The sequence below is a fragment of the Dysidea avara genome, chromosome 4 (genome assembly GCF_963678975.1).
Source record: "Dysidea avara chromosome 4, odDysAvar1.4, whole genome shotgun sequence".
Classification (NCBI taxonomy): Eukaryota; Metazoa; Porifera; class Demospongiae; order Dictyoceratida; family Dysideidae; genus Dysidea; species Dysidea avara.
The window spans coordinates 32374480-32390278 of NC_089275.1; the positions used below are offsets into that span (position 1 = coordinate 32374480).

Consider the following 15799-nt stretch of genomic DNA (forward strand, 5'->3'; position numbering starts at 1 on the left):
GAAAAAGTTTTAATGTCTCAATTGGGGGTATGGCTTTAAGCCAAGTTGACTCTGTTCGATATTTGGGTGTTATAATTGATCCCACATTATCGTGGTCCTTACATATCACTAATATAGCCTCTAGAGCTAGATCAAGACTCTCATCAATCTTTCGGTATGGAACTTTGACACCTGCAGTGCTATGTTTGCTTTATTCAGCTTTTGTCCTACCATTGTTTGATTACTGTGATGTTGTGTGGTGCCCCACCACCGCTAAGTTTACTGCACTGATTGAAAGAACTCACTCTAAGTTTATGAAAAAATTGCCAGCATTGTACCAGAGCAAGTTTTCCTTTACTTTGGTGGAACGTCGTAAGTTTCATACAGCTATACAGATCTTTAAATCTATTCACCAGAAGCTACCTTCGTATCTCCACAATATATTTCACTATTCCAGAGACATCACAGGTCATATTGGTCGAAACATTAATAGACTCTTTGTTCCTAGAGTAAACAACAATTATGGGAAAAGAAGTTTTTATTACAGGGGAGCTATGATATGGAACAGTTTACCATCAACTGTTACTGAAGCAACCAACTTATCTAAATTTGTACGGTTATATCATGATAAATTTAGTTGATTGTATCTGTGTAGTTTTGTGTACTGTTCTTTGTATACCCTTTTGTGTTGTATGTTTATGTATGTATGTATGTATGTATGTATGTATATATGTATTTGTGTATGTATGTATGTATGCTTGTTTCGCAGGGCTCCACTGAAAATCAGTGTTTTTCACTGAGTGGAATCCCTGTTTAAATATTACAATTACAATTACAATTACAATACACCAAGTTGGATTTCGTGTTATAACTCCGTGGCTTTAAGTCTGATTCTTCTACACCATTGAAGAGCCTTTCTAAGATGATTACTCCATCTATACAGCGATTTTCAAAGCATTACCCCAAGCGGTTTATCTGGTAGGCGTGGCAAGTAATAGTTTTTTATTAGCTAATCTCGATTGCGTAATTGTTACACACTGTTGGTTTTTTCGTTGTATCTTCCTGGTTTTTAGCTCGATTTCTTTCAAACCACAAAAGGTTTGAGGTTCAATAGTTAACCTATTCACCCACCGATTTTCAGCTTCTTCCCATAAGCGGTTTACCCTGTAGGCGTGACAACATATTGGTGTTATTTTTCGTGAATAATCGCTCATAACTCTTTGCCTGTGTATCGTATTCCAACCAAAGTTGGTACAGAGATGCGCCTTTATACCCCCCTTCTGTGTGCCAAATTTCAAGGCGATCGGATATGGCGTTCGCGTTTTATAGCAGTTTTTGTAAGTGTGCGAAAAGAGGAAGAAAAATAAGAAGAAAAAAACGAAGAAACTAAGCCAATTTTTGAAGTCGAATATCTCGGGAACGCTTGAAGCGATTTCGCTCAAATTTGGAATGTGGAGTGCTGAAGGTGGAGGGAATGTCCACAGCAAAAATCGTCTTGTGTCATCAAGGCAGCACAGAGCTACGGAGGTGCGAAAATTGCGTTTTCTTCCTTCCTGTCAACATACTCACGGGTGTTGCGCGCCGGCTTCTTGGGCCGCACGACACACTACCGTGTGTCTTGATACCCAAAAAGAATTGCTGTAAAATACATGCAAAACAGTGAAGCTGTTCAAAAAGTGCGGTCTTCAACAGTCGGGGTAAAAAAGTGTGAAATCAAAGGTGGCAGCCAAGAAATGACTGCGAAGATAAAAAAATTAATACTAATCAATTTTATATTAGCTGTGTGCATTACGTTCACACAAATTGATTGGCATAATTCAGCTATTTCTTGGCTGCTACAGTACCTTCTACAATTTTTTTCACCCAGGTGTTTGAAAGCCATACCCTTTTTACGGCTTGAGTGTTTTTGCATGTATAGTAAATTACATAAGTTATAATGAATAGTCTTAGTCATATGCACACTTTTACAGTTGTTTGGACTTTATTGTTAGGTGGTGGAAGTTGCTTCAAGCAAGTCTCAGTACAACAAAGTGGGACTACAGCATTGCTACGACAACTTCAAATTATAGTTCCACGTGCTAATTTCACTTGTAATGGTAGAATAACTGGTATAACTGCTAGTATGATGAAAGTCGGTAGTGATGGAACTGATCCGTCTGTTGAAGTGTGGCATCCAAGACCACCCAGTATGGATGTATTCGATAAAGTGGGTGAAGTTCAGTTAGCAGAAAGTGAAACAGTTGAAGAAGTTGATAATAATAACAATACTTACTGGCTAGTAAATATAACTCTTAATGATGATAGAATTGAGTTTGAAGCTGGAGATGTTATAGGATATTTTCATCCACCTGACACACGTTATAGAGTGTGGAGTATTGAAACTGAAGGATACAGGATTTTTGCTAATGTATTTTCAGATGCATCAAGTATATTGGATTTAACTGACAAGGATATTAGTGTGGATAACCAACAACCATTGATACAGTTTACAATTGGTATGAATAAAATGTTGTGGCTAAATTTATACATCAATTTATATCTTTAGACATCCGATGTGATATCCTATCAACACCATCCAATGGAGGAATGTCATGTAGTTCTGGTAGAGTAGGAGTGGGTTACGAGGGAGACACTTGTAGTTTCACATGTAACACTGGTTATGAGCTAACTGGTAGTGACAACAGGACCTGTCAGGATAATGGAAGCTGGAGTGGTGAAGATACAAGTTGTAAAAAGGGTAAATAACTACACAACTACACATACATGTGAATATCTGTAACAGGGAAATAAATATATTTAGTTATACGTAGGTTTGTTGTAGCAGTGATAAAATTTTCTGACTCTCCATATACTTTCCAGCTTGTTTGCCTGCTCATGGCGAGTTCGAATATGTTTTGTTCTTGTAGCCCCAAGGGTAAAAAAAAGTATCATGTGCATTTGTCTACAATCGTCATTATTATTTCTTAATATAAAATGCTTTCATACTTCTATGTGTGAGTGACTACCGGTATAACTACTGTATTCTTTGGTGGATTTGTCAATCATGGTGAATACTTTTAAGTCAAATCCCAACTCGATGTAATTGAAAGTTTTGGCTACAAACTCAAGTGCCTGCATGTAGCTTATTTTCAGTACAGTTGCTTTACTAATAGATTTCTCTTCTCTTTCTACTGTCTAGCACTATAATTCTAAAACTATACTCTCCATAACAGGCTGAAACTTTAACTCATTTTTTGTACACTGTAGAAAATACTGAAAGAAATTTGGAAATTGTATTAACTAAGCGTAGTTTTGTTGAAATGGTTGCACAATACATATACCCCATCACAAATGTTTCATAAAGCAGTTGTTTTACTATAGCAAAGATTTTACCCTCAATGTTTGTTTAAACAGCATATCATTGAATGCTCTGTTGGAGTATTTCACGACATGTATGTTCATGTAGCTGACAATTGGTATCGTTTCTATGCTTGTGCCTGCAGAGTATAACACAAACCCGATCATCAACTTACTGCACCTAGATCATACTCTGCTAACATTCTCATGATCACCAAGAGCTAAGGCCATAAAACCACAAGGCTGCATATGGAATAACCTATTTTGCTGTGTTGTCTAAGCTTATGTGACATACTCAACCAATGATTGATCTGTTTGGTTATATATACCCATGTATTCAACTTAATAATATTATGCTATAGTGGAATGTCTTGGTATTAGGATTGCTATCCAAGTCAGCAGTATTGACCTGGTTCCAACCTTGCTGAAAATATTTGTTTAATAATTATGGTATAATGGTTGCTGTATAACACACTAATTTGATATTACAGCATGTTGACTGGATTATGTTGATAAGGAGACTAGCTACGTACTAACTGAATATTGCAGAAGATTTAGATACTCTAATAGAGCAGTCAAGTGTCTTAATAGCTACACCCTTACCGTTATCGGATGAAAACTAATCATTCAGTGTTACAGTAACTGTGAAAGTATTGACCCTAGTGTATGACATGTGTTTGTCTATTTCAGAATGTATAGCAGGTGTTGATGTTTATCAAGAAGGAGATGACCAGTTAAGAGTTGATAGACAAGTGATCATTCCATATGTTAACTGTAGTAACAGTGATGGAAGAATAACACATATTACTGCTAGTCTATCACTAAATAATAGTGGTAGTGAGTATCCTAGCTTTCAAGTGTGGCGTCCCATGTCAGGTGATCCCAGTGTTTATGAAAGAATTGGTGATGAAATTGTATTAGAAGATAGTGAAGTAAGAGCAATGGATGGGTACTGGTTAGCAGAGATATTTGTTAGTGATAATGAGAGGATAGAGTTAAATTCAGGAGGTGTTATTGGATGTTATCATCCATCTAATGTACGTTATCAAGTTAATACTATTAGTGGTAATGGATCAAGTGTTCATGATTGTGATGGAGGGAATATGACTACTGTTATTGTTATTGGTGATGATGGCAACACAACATCAGTTAATGCAAGCAGTGGAGATTGTATCACAAATCCTCAACAGCCATTAATTCAGCTTTTATTTGGTAAGTTGTTGCATTCTATCATCAAATATCTGTGTAATGTTCTATAGACATCCAATGTGATATCCTATCAACACCATCCAATGGAGGAATGTCATGTAGTTCTGGTAGAGTAGGAGTGGGTTATGAGGGAGATACTTGTAGTTTCACATGTAACACTGGTTATAATGTAACTGGTAGTGACACTAGGATCTGTCAGAGTGATGGAAGTTGGAATGGTATCGATACAGTATGCAGGAAAGGTACATTAGCATACAAATACTGTGTGTGACTAGAGTTATAATAACCAGCCCACATGCAATAATTTTAAGACAGATGAGTTTAAATATTTCAAGGCATTATGTATGTATATAATTTGCAAAGGTATTAAGAATTGTACTAGCAGCTGGCTGTTGAGTATTCTAGGGGGGGGAGGGTGAGTGGGTGGATGAGTGAGTGAGTGGGTGGGTGAGTTGGTGGGTGAGTTGGTGGGTGGGTGATGTAGGGGTGGGCACTAGCTAAAAATGTGGGGATGACAATTGATGACAATTGATGACTAGAGATGTTATTATAGGGTTGGGCTGGCTCCTTAATGGCTAACATCAAAATCAGCACAGAACACGTTGATGTTAAACTTGTGATGTCTTATTAGTATCCAATTTACTAACACCAAGCTCACACTATTCACTCATAATTCACTCTGAAAAGTGTTACACAATTACACAATACGGTCTTCCCTAAAGAGTGGTAGAGCGGTGCAGCATTACTCTATTTTCTACTTTGCTCAAAATTATTTTGATGTGGTAAAAGAAATGTATACAATTGACTTTCTTTTGCTGGGGAAAGCTCTGCATGATAGTATAGTCACATTACGGTAATGTTCTAGAACTACAAAAGGAAAATAATAGAAGTTGCCAAAATAATTTTATGCGTGTCTTAAACACTTCAGTAACTAGTGAAACAATACATAAATTGATATACCTGTTTATACAATGGATTTGCCTATTCATGAAAAGTAAGAATATTTTTGTCTTGTTTTTGTACCATAAAGTAAATGTGAGTTACTGTATGTGTGTTTTTGTTTACATTGTAATAAAATGTAACTTTTCATTGCCGTTTCTAAGCTTGAACAGCCTTCTTACTTGAAAGCATGAGTGGACATAGGTAAAAAACACTGTACGTAAATTCATTACTCAGTTCAAGGTTACCCAATTCCATGGCCTAGCTGTTGCACTAGTGACTTACATGTATGATTGTATGATTAATTAAATCATGCAGTGATTGTAATTTATTAAGCATGTTCACTGTACAAATTGATTGTTTTGCACTTCCTGCTGTCTACTGCTACAAAAGTATTTCCCAGATAAGGCTAAAACTTATACAGCTAGCCCATTGATTTTTCCCTCTAGAACACAGAGAAGTCATAAATGAAGTTCGAGAAAATTTCAAAGTGGTAACGACAGGTTTTCGCTCAGTGAGTCACAATTTTTTTCTTTTAACACCCATTATTTCACCCATTGTTTTCAATACACTTTATGAAAGGTACATTGGTGTGAAGCTATATGAAATTTTTTTGAAAATAGTTGTATGTGTGCATGATTTGTAACTGTTTTCAATATCCTGTCACATTTATTTTATGATGGTATCTTATACACACAGGTGGGATAAGTTGCTTTGATGAAGTCCCAGTTCAGCAGAGAGGAGACCGTAGTATTCCACCACAACGTCAATCAATTTTTCCACGTGCTAATTTTACTTGTAATGGTAGAATAACAGGTGTAACTGCTAGTATGAATAGAATTGCTTCCGGAAAAACTGATCCTTATTTTGAAGTGTGGCATCCAATAACACCTGATGTGGAGTTTAATAGAATTGGTGAAATTCAGTTAGCAGAAAGTGAAGTAGTTCAAGTTGGGAGTGGCAGTAGTGTATACTGGTTGTTGAATATGTTACTTAATGGGAGTGACAGAATTGAGTTTGAAGCTGGAGATGTTATAGGATATTATCATCCACCAGACACACGTTATCAAATGTGGACTATTGCAACTGAAGGATACATTATTTATAGCACTTTAGTTAATTCATCAAGTACATTTAGCTTAGCTAATCCAGACGTTGCTGCAAATAACCGACAACCATTAATACAGTTTTTAATTGGTATGAATATATGATTCTTTTAAACTTTGTATGCATATTCACATATGCTTGTAGACATACAATGTGATATCCTATCAACACCATCCAATGGAGGAATGTCATGTAGTTCTGGTAGAGTAGGAGTGGGTTATGAGGGAGACACTTGTAGTTTCACATGTATCACTGGCTATACTTTAACTGGCAGTGACACCAGAATGTGTCAAAGTAATGGAAGTTGGAGTGGTAATGATACAGTTTGTAGGAAAGGTACGATAATTTCCATTACCATAAAAAAATATGTATGTATAATGTGACTAACTAACCAGTCCAGATGCAATCATTTTAAAACAGATGAGTTTAAATATTTCAAGGCTTATGTATATAGTTTGCAAATCATACAGTACAGTAGTACTGTATATTAGGGATCATGTTTTCCTAGCCAAAAAAGTTCACCCAAAAACCAGCTGCACAACTCCATCCTGGCACCTTGGCAGTATTGGTTAAGTATAACCAAGCACAAAAGTGCCTTCAGTACAATCCTAAAGGCTTCCAATAAATTGTTATGAAATTTAAAAAATATATATTCAGTGGATTTTCTACTGACTAACTGCCGGCCTGATGCCTTCAGGCAAGTGTAACTCAATAATGGCTAAGGCTATGGTAGGGTCTGCAACGCGAAAAATCGATATCCAATCAACTACCTAACTATTGTCATGTGTTAGGCTAAGTGTAACTTACATAACACCAGCATGGCAGCCAAGTTTATCAATTTCTTGTGGTAGAAAACGGTACAAATGTCTTAAAATCACGTGATTTTTCATTGCAGCGGTTCGTAGGGTTTTTCGTATGCCACGATATTCACTCTCAACATTGTTCAAGTAGCTAGTCTATCATCAACTCAAAGTATCGGTGATTTGATTTTAGTGGTCAGTTTCTGGTGGCAGCACGATCTGTGCTGCTTTTTGGCAACAGACAAAATGTTTCTTCCTCTAGAGCACAGGACAAGCAGAGCAGCAACTGCGCCGTGGGTCAGCAATGATCAGGACTAGGTAAAGTACCTGCATACGGAGTATGGTTATAATTGAAGCTTGTTAGCCATCTGGCTGAGCCATCTATATGCTGAAATTCGGCCATAACGACGCGATTTTTGCAAACAAATACCAGAATGGTTGATACATCAGTGAGACAGTCTCCAACAGCAAGGATACGAAGCTTATAAACACCTAACAATACGGCTATCTCGTCCAGTAAACGCATAGAGCAATCCAATGCATGAAATAGGAACTCACGTGATCGAAATTCAAATCGCGGAGATACCCATAAAATCGCTTTCATTTCTGAATAAGAACCATGCAGTGCGCTCCTTTTGTAAATATTTCTGCTAATTGTTCGCTCAGGCATAGTCTGGGCCAGTACAGGTGTGTGTTATGCTGTGATGGCATCATAGGGAGAGTCTTGGACTGGTGGGCTAATCGAGATGCTGAACGTAATGCACACAAACTGATTGTCACTTGATTCCAAGTGATTAAGGTCATTTGAATAGATTGTGGTTGTATTTTTCGAGATTTGAATATCGATCACGTGAGTGCCTATTCATGCATTGGATTGCTCTATGCATTTATTGGGCGAGATAGCCGTATTTTTAGGTGTTTATAAGCTTCGTATCCTTGCTGTTGGAGACTGTCTCACTGATGTATCAACCATTCTAGTATTTGTTTGCAAAAATCGCGTCGTTTTGGCCGAATTTCAGCATATAGATGGCTCAACCAGATGGCTAACAAGCTTCAATTATAACCATACTCCGTATGCAGGTACCTTACCTAGTACTGGTCATTGCTGACCCACGGCGCAGTTGCTGCTCTGCTTGTCCTGTGCTCCAGAGGAAGAAACATTTTGTCTGTCGCCAAAAAGCTGCACAGATCGTGCTGCCACCAGAAACTGACCAATAAAATCAAACCACCAATACTTTGAGTTGATAATAGACTACTTGAATAATGTTGAGAGTGAATATCGTGCACAGTAAAAACAAACTAGTGAACGTCACTACTAAATGTAGTGAACGTCACTACTAATGTCTGCCACAATACTCACTATTTTTGTGTAGTGATGTTCACTACTAAATTTGTAGTGAACGTCACTACATTGACCACCAAGTAGTGACGTTCACTGCAAAATGTAGTGACGTTCACTACAAAAAGTAGTGAACGTCACTACTCAAAAGTAGTGAGAATTGTGGCAGAGCAATTCACTACTAATTTTTTACAGTGTGGCATACGAAGAACCCTACGAACCGCTGCAACGAAAAATCACGTGATTTTAAGACATTTGTACCGTTTTCTACCAGAAGAAAGTGACAAACTTGGCTGCCACGCTGGTGTTATTTAAGTTACACTTAGCCTAACACATGACAATAGTTAGGTTAGTGGATTGGAGGACATCGATTTTTCGCGTTGCGGACCCTAGCTATGGGTTTGATTTTTCCGACTATTCGACGTCGCTTCGTCCTGAGATGTGCCTTTTGGCATACTGCAGTACATACATGGACTTACCTTTGTCCTCCTTTGTGTCCCATTTCTTTTTGCTGACAGCCGAAGGGGTCGGTTCGCGTAGCTCGATGCGTGGCTCAGTTCACTCAGTACAGTACGTTTGTAAATGGGAATCGTCCGTATTTTTGGTGGCGACTGGACTGATTGCAGAGATGATTCTAACACTGTTCTTCATTTGTAACGCTGTGTAACCGGCTGAACATAGCTGAAAGCGAAGCTTAATGGCCGCTGCACTTTCGAGGCAGTAATTGATAGTTGGGGGCACGCTAATCGTCATATTTTTGTGGTGACTGGATTGTTGCAAAGGCACTTCCTCTACTGTTTTTCGTGTGTAGCGCTGTGTAACGGGCTGAACACAGCTGAAAGCGAAGCATATTGGCCAGTGCACTTTCGAAGGAGTTTTTGATAGTTGGGGCGCACGCAGACGAAAACATTAATTCTGGCGCCATCCTTTCTTTTGATGTGGTATGCGTAGGTTCACCAGTCATAATAATGTTGCAAAAAAGTAAACAAACAAGTTTAAGGAAGAATTAGAAATTTTAAGTTTGATTAGGGATGATAGAAAAAAAAGTAGAGAAACAAGTATACATGGCATGATTTGCTCGGCTACGGTTCAACATGAACTTATTGCAACAGTTTCACTGATGCAGATTTTATTCACAGAATACACACTAAGATGTGAATTTAGACGTGGAAAATGTATAATTCTGGCAGTGAAAGAATGTGTGGTAAGAATGTCATGAGATGCTGTGGTGCTGCAATGCTGCGGTGCTGCAATGCTGCGGTGCTGCAATGCTGCGGTGCTGCAATGCTGCGGTGCTGCAATGCTGCGGTGCTGCAATGCTGCGGTGCTGCGATGCTGTGGTGCTGTGGTGCTGCAATGCTGCGGTGCTTCGATGCACTGCTGCAATGCTGCGATACTGCGATGCTGCGGTGCTTCGATGCTGCATTGCTGCAGTCCTGCAATGCTGCAGTCCTGCAATGCTGCACTGCTGTGATGCTGCACTGCTGCGATGCTGCACTGCTGTGATGCTGCAGTGCTGCGATGCTGCAGTGCTGCTGCGATGCTGCAGTGCTGCTGCGATGCTGCAGTGCTGCTGCGATGCTGCAGTGCTGCTGTGATGCTGCGATGCTGCAGTGCTGTGATGCTGCGGTACTGCATTGCTGCGATTCTGCATTGCTGCGATTCTGCATTGCTGCGATTCTGCATTGCTGCGATTCTGCATTGCTGTGATGTTGCAGTGCTGCGATGCTGCATTGTTTATATGTTCAGCCAGGCACCACTTCCTGGCTATAAGAGGACACACACATTTTCTGCATAAGCAAACATTTAATGCTAAAATATAAATTTATAGTAGTATGTACTGGATTTCACAAAGCTTTTTGGTTAGTGTACTGTTTGGGTAGTGTACTGGCAAAACTACTCTTGAAATGAAGGCTGAGTAAGTCTGTGTATATTTTTATTATCTTTTTTGTGAAAGACAGCGTTTCACCAAAAGGCTTGAGGCCTGCACAAGTGTGCTTCCCAGATTACAACAAGCAGCCTTTCAACTAAGGATAATAGCTATTACAACAAAACATACAAAACAACTATATATACACGAATTGGTTATCTCCTTTTAATCAATTATAGTTTCCTTTCTTCCGTACTTATCAATAGAAAAATATCTTTCACACTATCAAACACCAACTGCAAAACTAACAAAAGCTTAACTAAATACTATGTACAAACAAAATTTAATAATTATTTTTACTTCTTCCAATAATTTAGTAGGTCATAATGCACTTCGCACAATCTGTAATTAAGTAAGGGTATGGTACCGGGCATTATATAGAATCACACGCATGGTCAAGTCATCAGCACAAACTGGTGAAACGATTATACACTTGTGCCTTCGTTCACAAGCGAATCTATCCATGGTTAAGTCATGTCTCTAGACCTCGTAGTTTTCGAGAACATTATTTATTATTTATTTATGAAATAATTTTAACCGCATTTCGTATTATCTTTAGTACTTGGTTGTATAATAAAGATGTGACTGCTCTATTAGAGTATCTTAATCTTTAGAGGATTTCAAAGTCATCAAAATGGTTTCTTTGCACACTAGCAACTACCAGAACCATTCATTTCTTAGATTTCATTGTGCTTTTTAGCAAAGCAACATGAAAAATAATGACAATAATGAGATGTAATGCGGGTGCCCATGATGCAGGCGAAACTACAGTCTCATTTGGAGTGGCCTTAATCTCACTTCTTTACTGCCTGACTGCCTGACCACAGTCCCAAGGCTAGAGGCCAAGCGAAGCAGTGCACAACCACCATTTTACACCACAATAACACACTCACCAGTCAGGGGTGTGTGCCTTTTGGGGTTCTGACAAGTGTAGGTCCTTGTCTTTTCTTTATCTTTAATCAGGCTGCTTATCTTCTTCTTCATCCAACAAAACCATATTGAGGCGTTATTTTCCATATCAATACTTTCTTTCAGCAGCATATTTAGATGCCACAGAAGTGGATTTCAGAAGAGCTTCAATCCTGGTGCTACTGTAAGTGGTATACTAACTAGATATCTGCAAATTCATGATTGTATCCAGTTCCAGGGGTGGATACAGACTTTTAAAGGGAGATTCCACACTTTTTAACCTAGCTGTGAAGTCTAAGACCAAAAAAGGTAACTACCTGCTAACAATATGATGATAGTTTCCCTCCACTAACTGTATCTCCATATTATAACTACACATACGTAGCTATGTAGCTTGCTACACTGCTGAGTATGGAGACCATGCAGACCTCTTAACATTCTAGCTATCAAGACTCACGGTAGTGAGTCGCGGTGGCCAAGAAACTACGAAGCGCACACCCAATTAAAAGCTGCACGGCCACTACTGTGAGTTATTTACGTGTAAGGACAGTTTTGCAATATTAGCCCTGGATTATGCAACATCTCTCAATAGATTTGTATCGCGTTACGTGTAAAAAAAATCTTTAAGAGTCATCATCATCATCATCATTATTGTCTTGCGACCTTGCAAAAATATAAAAATAGGCGTATTTACACATATTTAACTTTATTCTCTACCTTATGTTACACTTACTGTCACGTTATATCAGTCAACATAGCCGTGTTTGTACAGTCTGTATAGCACTGACATCATCTAATTCTGGTTTGTCCATACGCGTATTTTCTTCGATCAAACCTCTAATTCCTACAATGACTTTTAAAGACACGATGTGGACACAAGCCCTATTGTCTGATAAACAAGTTATGAAAGTGTGCAGAACCGTAAGTTCCCTAGGGAAGGCATTTTAAGCGGAAATCTTTTAAACTCCATTTAGTGCCATGCCTCATGCGAGAGTTGATAATTGGCAGATGTCTTATAAATAAGGTGTGAAAGCATGAAGAATGTACAGTCACTAGAGAAGGTGTTTCAAGCATATTTCTTGTGCCATACCACACATGGTGTATTGAACTTGTTTAACATTTGTGACTTGTCAACTCGCTTGTCTGCTTGTCAAGCTTCTGGTAGAACTCTTAGCTACATAGCATTACCCACCCTAACCACTCTCATTGTGGCTTTCATCATGCATGTCACTTAATGTTACATAACAAAATACATCACATTAATTGTTTGTGATATTAACAGTAAAATTCTGATTATAAAATGCGATAGTCACATAACCTATGAATTAGTTTATTCCCATCACAACTGTATGCCTCATTCTGGAAAATCAAGAGATCATAAACAATAATGCTAAGATCTTACCAGGCCAGATGAATCTCATTGTTGACCCTGATATTACTTTGGTCCCACCACAACAGTATAATCTGGAAATATCTGAGATCACAAATGATAACAGAGCCACGGTTATTTAGTATTTGGTTTGTACACCTTGTCAACAATCCTGCCACGAGATAATACTGGAATTTGAGCTACTAGAAGTTTCACCTGACGGGTCTCGGTGAATTGGCACTGCTTACACATATGTCTAAAATACCCATTGCATCGACACGGTGAATCAGTGTGTGTCAATGTTGATCTAATCCTTGATCTAATCGTTTTCGTTAACTTTCAGCACCAAATGAACTTGCTTGATATCTGACGACACAAGAGACCAGTCCCCTAACAAGCAGGCACTGAGTAAAAAGAGAAAGTACAAAAAATTAACATACCAGGCTTGTGGATCCTCATGGCTTAACTACAGAATGACAAGCAGGCATCAAATACAATGCACCTACAATCTGAGTACAATGGAACTTCTCTTATCTGGGCAGTCCTGTACATACTACTGTATCAGAAAGGAACTGTACTAAAGCGAAGTAAAGTTATTGCTATCAGTTAGTGCCATGCAGTTTAGTGTGCAGAATTAAAGTCACTACAGAGCATTCATGGTCCCTCCCCTAGCTGTAAAAATACATTATCACCTAGCAACCAAGTGGTAGTTATCATTAGTAGAATAAACAAGCCATCAAACAGCTTTCAACTGCAAACTTCATTATGGTCAATAAACTACAAGCCACATGAATAATTTAGGCTGTGCAGACAATGGAGGTGCCCAGATAATAGAGGTTTCTGAAATGGAGGTGTCTGGATAATAGAGGTATCTGGATAATGGGTATCCAGATGAGGGAGAATTGCAACAACACAATTCCTCTGTATGTTAACTAACTTGAATTTATGACACTCTCTTTGATCTTAGTTCCTGTATGGTTCCAAGTTATGCAAGACCACATCAAACTGCTACTGGCTGAACTGCTACAACCAGATGGCCTACGAAAACCAACAAGTGGGTATTAAATACAATATGCCTAAAACCTGGGTACTGGAAAATATCACTATGCACCACATGTAAACTGACCGGGGTATTAAAGTTTGGCTGCACCACAACAGTATGTACGTCTGATCCTGGAAATTCAGAAAACATACCTGAGATAATAAACTATACATTCCTTAGTATGTAGACTGACCTGGAAATTCACAACACCCTTGATATGTCACTACAGTCCATGTATACTTGATAACTGAGAACTACAAAAGGAACACAATAGCTGGTACAATTCCTCTATATATAAACTAGTGTTGCACCGATAATTGGATCGGTTACCAGAAAAACCATATATCGGCTTGTTTTTTTGTATATCGGTATCGAATCGGCACCATACTGAAAAAAGCAGCAGATACAGATATGTGTATTATTTAAAAATACATGATCTTGTACACCAAATGATGTCTACAAATGCATTTAGTTGCATTTCTTGCATCACAAATGTTGTTCTACTGCTTAAGCATACTGTTAGCTGTTGTTGTAGAAATACTGCTGCTACAAACAAGCTAAATTGGTCCTTCACAATCAGACTTCTAGTAAAACTTACTACAAAATAGATATGATCTGCTATATCGGATCAGCTACATTTATTGGCTTGAAAACATTATTCAATATCAGTAGGCACCGGCCTATTATGCCCAAAATTTTACCTATTTTGCTTTTGAGCATTGCTCAAAAATTAAGCCTATTATGCTCAAAATTATGCTTTCAAAATCAATATTATACTGTAGAACTGACTGTTTTATTAGAGTGTATCAGCCTTTCCTGAATGCTCTATTAGAGTAAGTGACTGCTCTATTAGAGTATCTCGATATTATTTCTGCAAAATGTGAATAACCAACAAAGAAACGGTTTAATAAGTTATATTACGTGTTTTTAATACTATTGGCAGTGAATATTTGCTTTCTTTCAGGCGAGCGTATTGCGCATTTAATTAATTTTTCAAACATCGTCCCTATTATGCTGGCATTATGCTTGATGCTTTTGGTCACCTATTATGCTTTAAATTATACTGGCATAATTGGCCGGTGCCTAAATATCAGTTATCGGAATATCAGCAAAATCTCATATCGGTGCAACACTAATATAAACTAACCTGAAATTCATCACACTCAGTTTCTGCCTGGTCACAAGTTTGTCATGTACCATGACCATATCCAACTGCTACTGCTAGTGGGTGAACCACATGCTATGACCAGATTACCTTTAAAAACTGAAAGGTGGGCATTTAATACATATAGCTATTACACTTAAAAAATCTGTCACTTTCTACACAAACGACACATTTGGGGATTTAACACAGACTACACAGAGACCTGATTAGACAGGTTTCACTGTACATCAATTCAGTCATTTAGACCAGTGTACAGTGTGAATGAGTACATGCAAACATTATTCACGTTACATTTGCTAGTTACTTCTTCAACCTGCAGCCACCAAAGTTCCTGGACTTCTGCTGATGTAAGTGGCAGGTGGCAGTTGGTCTGTACACCTTATCGACAATCTCGCCATGAGGTAATACCAGCATTTGCTGCTACTTAGTCTTAGTAGCATTAGAAGTTCTCAGCTCTGCACAGGTCCAAAAACCGAGCCCAAAACCCTCACAGTTAATCAGTTTGTGGCGATTGCGCGCGATGTGGCACTTTACACACTGGGGCGAACTTCACTCCTCGTTTCGTTAGCCTCCAATACCGACATATAATCATTGAGTACCTCAGTATTCTAGACTCTTACTTCTTTCTTTAAGCGTTGCTCAAACATTGTAGTTTCTCACGAGGAGCGAGTTTCT

The 15799-nt window shown here is 38.4% G+C and overlaps 1 long non-coding RNA gene across 1 annotated transcript; it reads right to left on the bottom strand.

Moving 5' to 3' along the window:
• Positions 1 to 14069: 14069 nt before the first annotated feature.
• Positions 14070 to 15799, bottom strand: LOC136254575 (uncharacterized). Its single transcript, XR_010700559.1, has 3 exons — positions 15745 to 15799; positions 15107 to 15214; positions 14070 to 14206 (listed from the first exon to the last, which is right to left on the bottom strand). It is a non-coding gene; the product is annotated as an uncharacterized lncRNA (long non-coding RNA).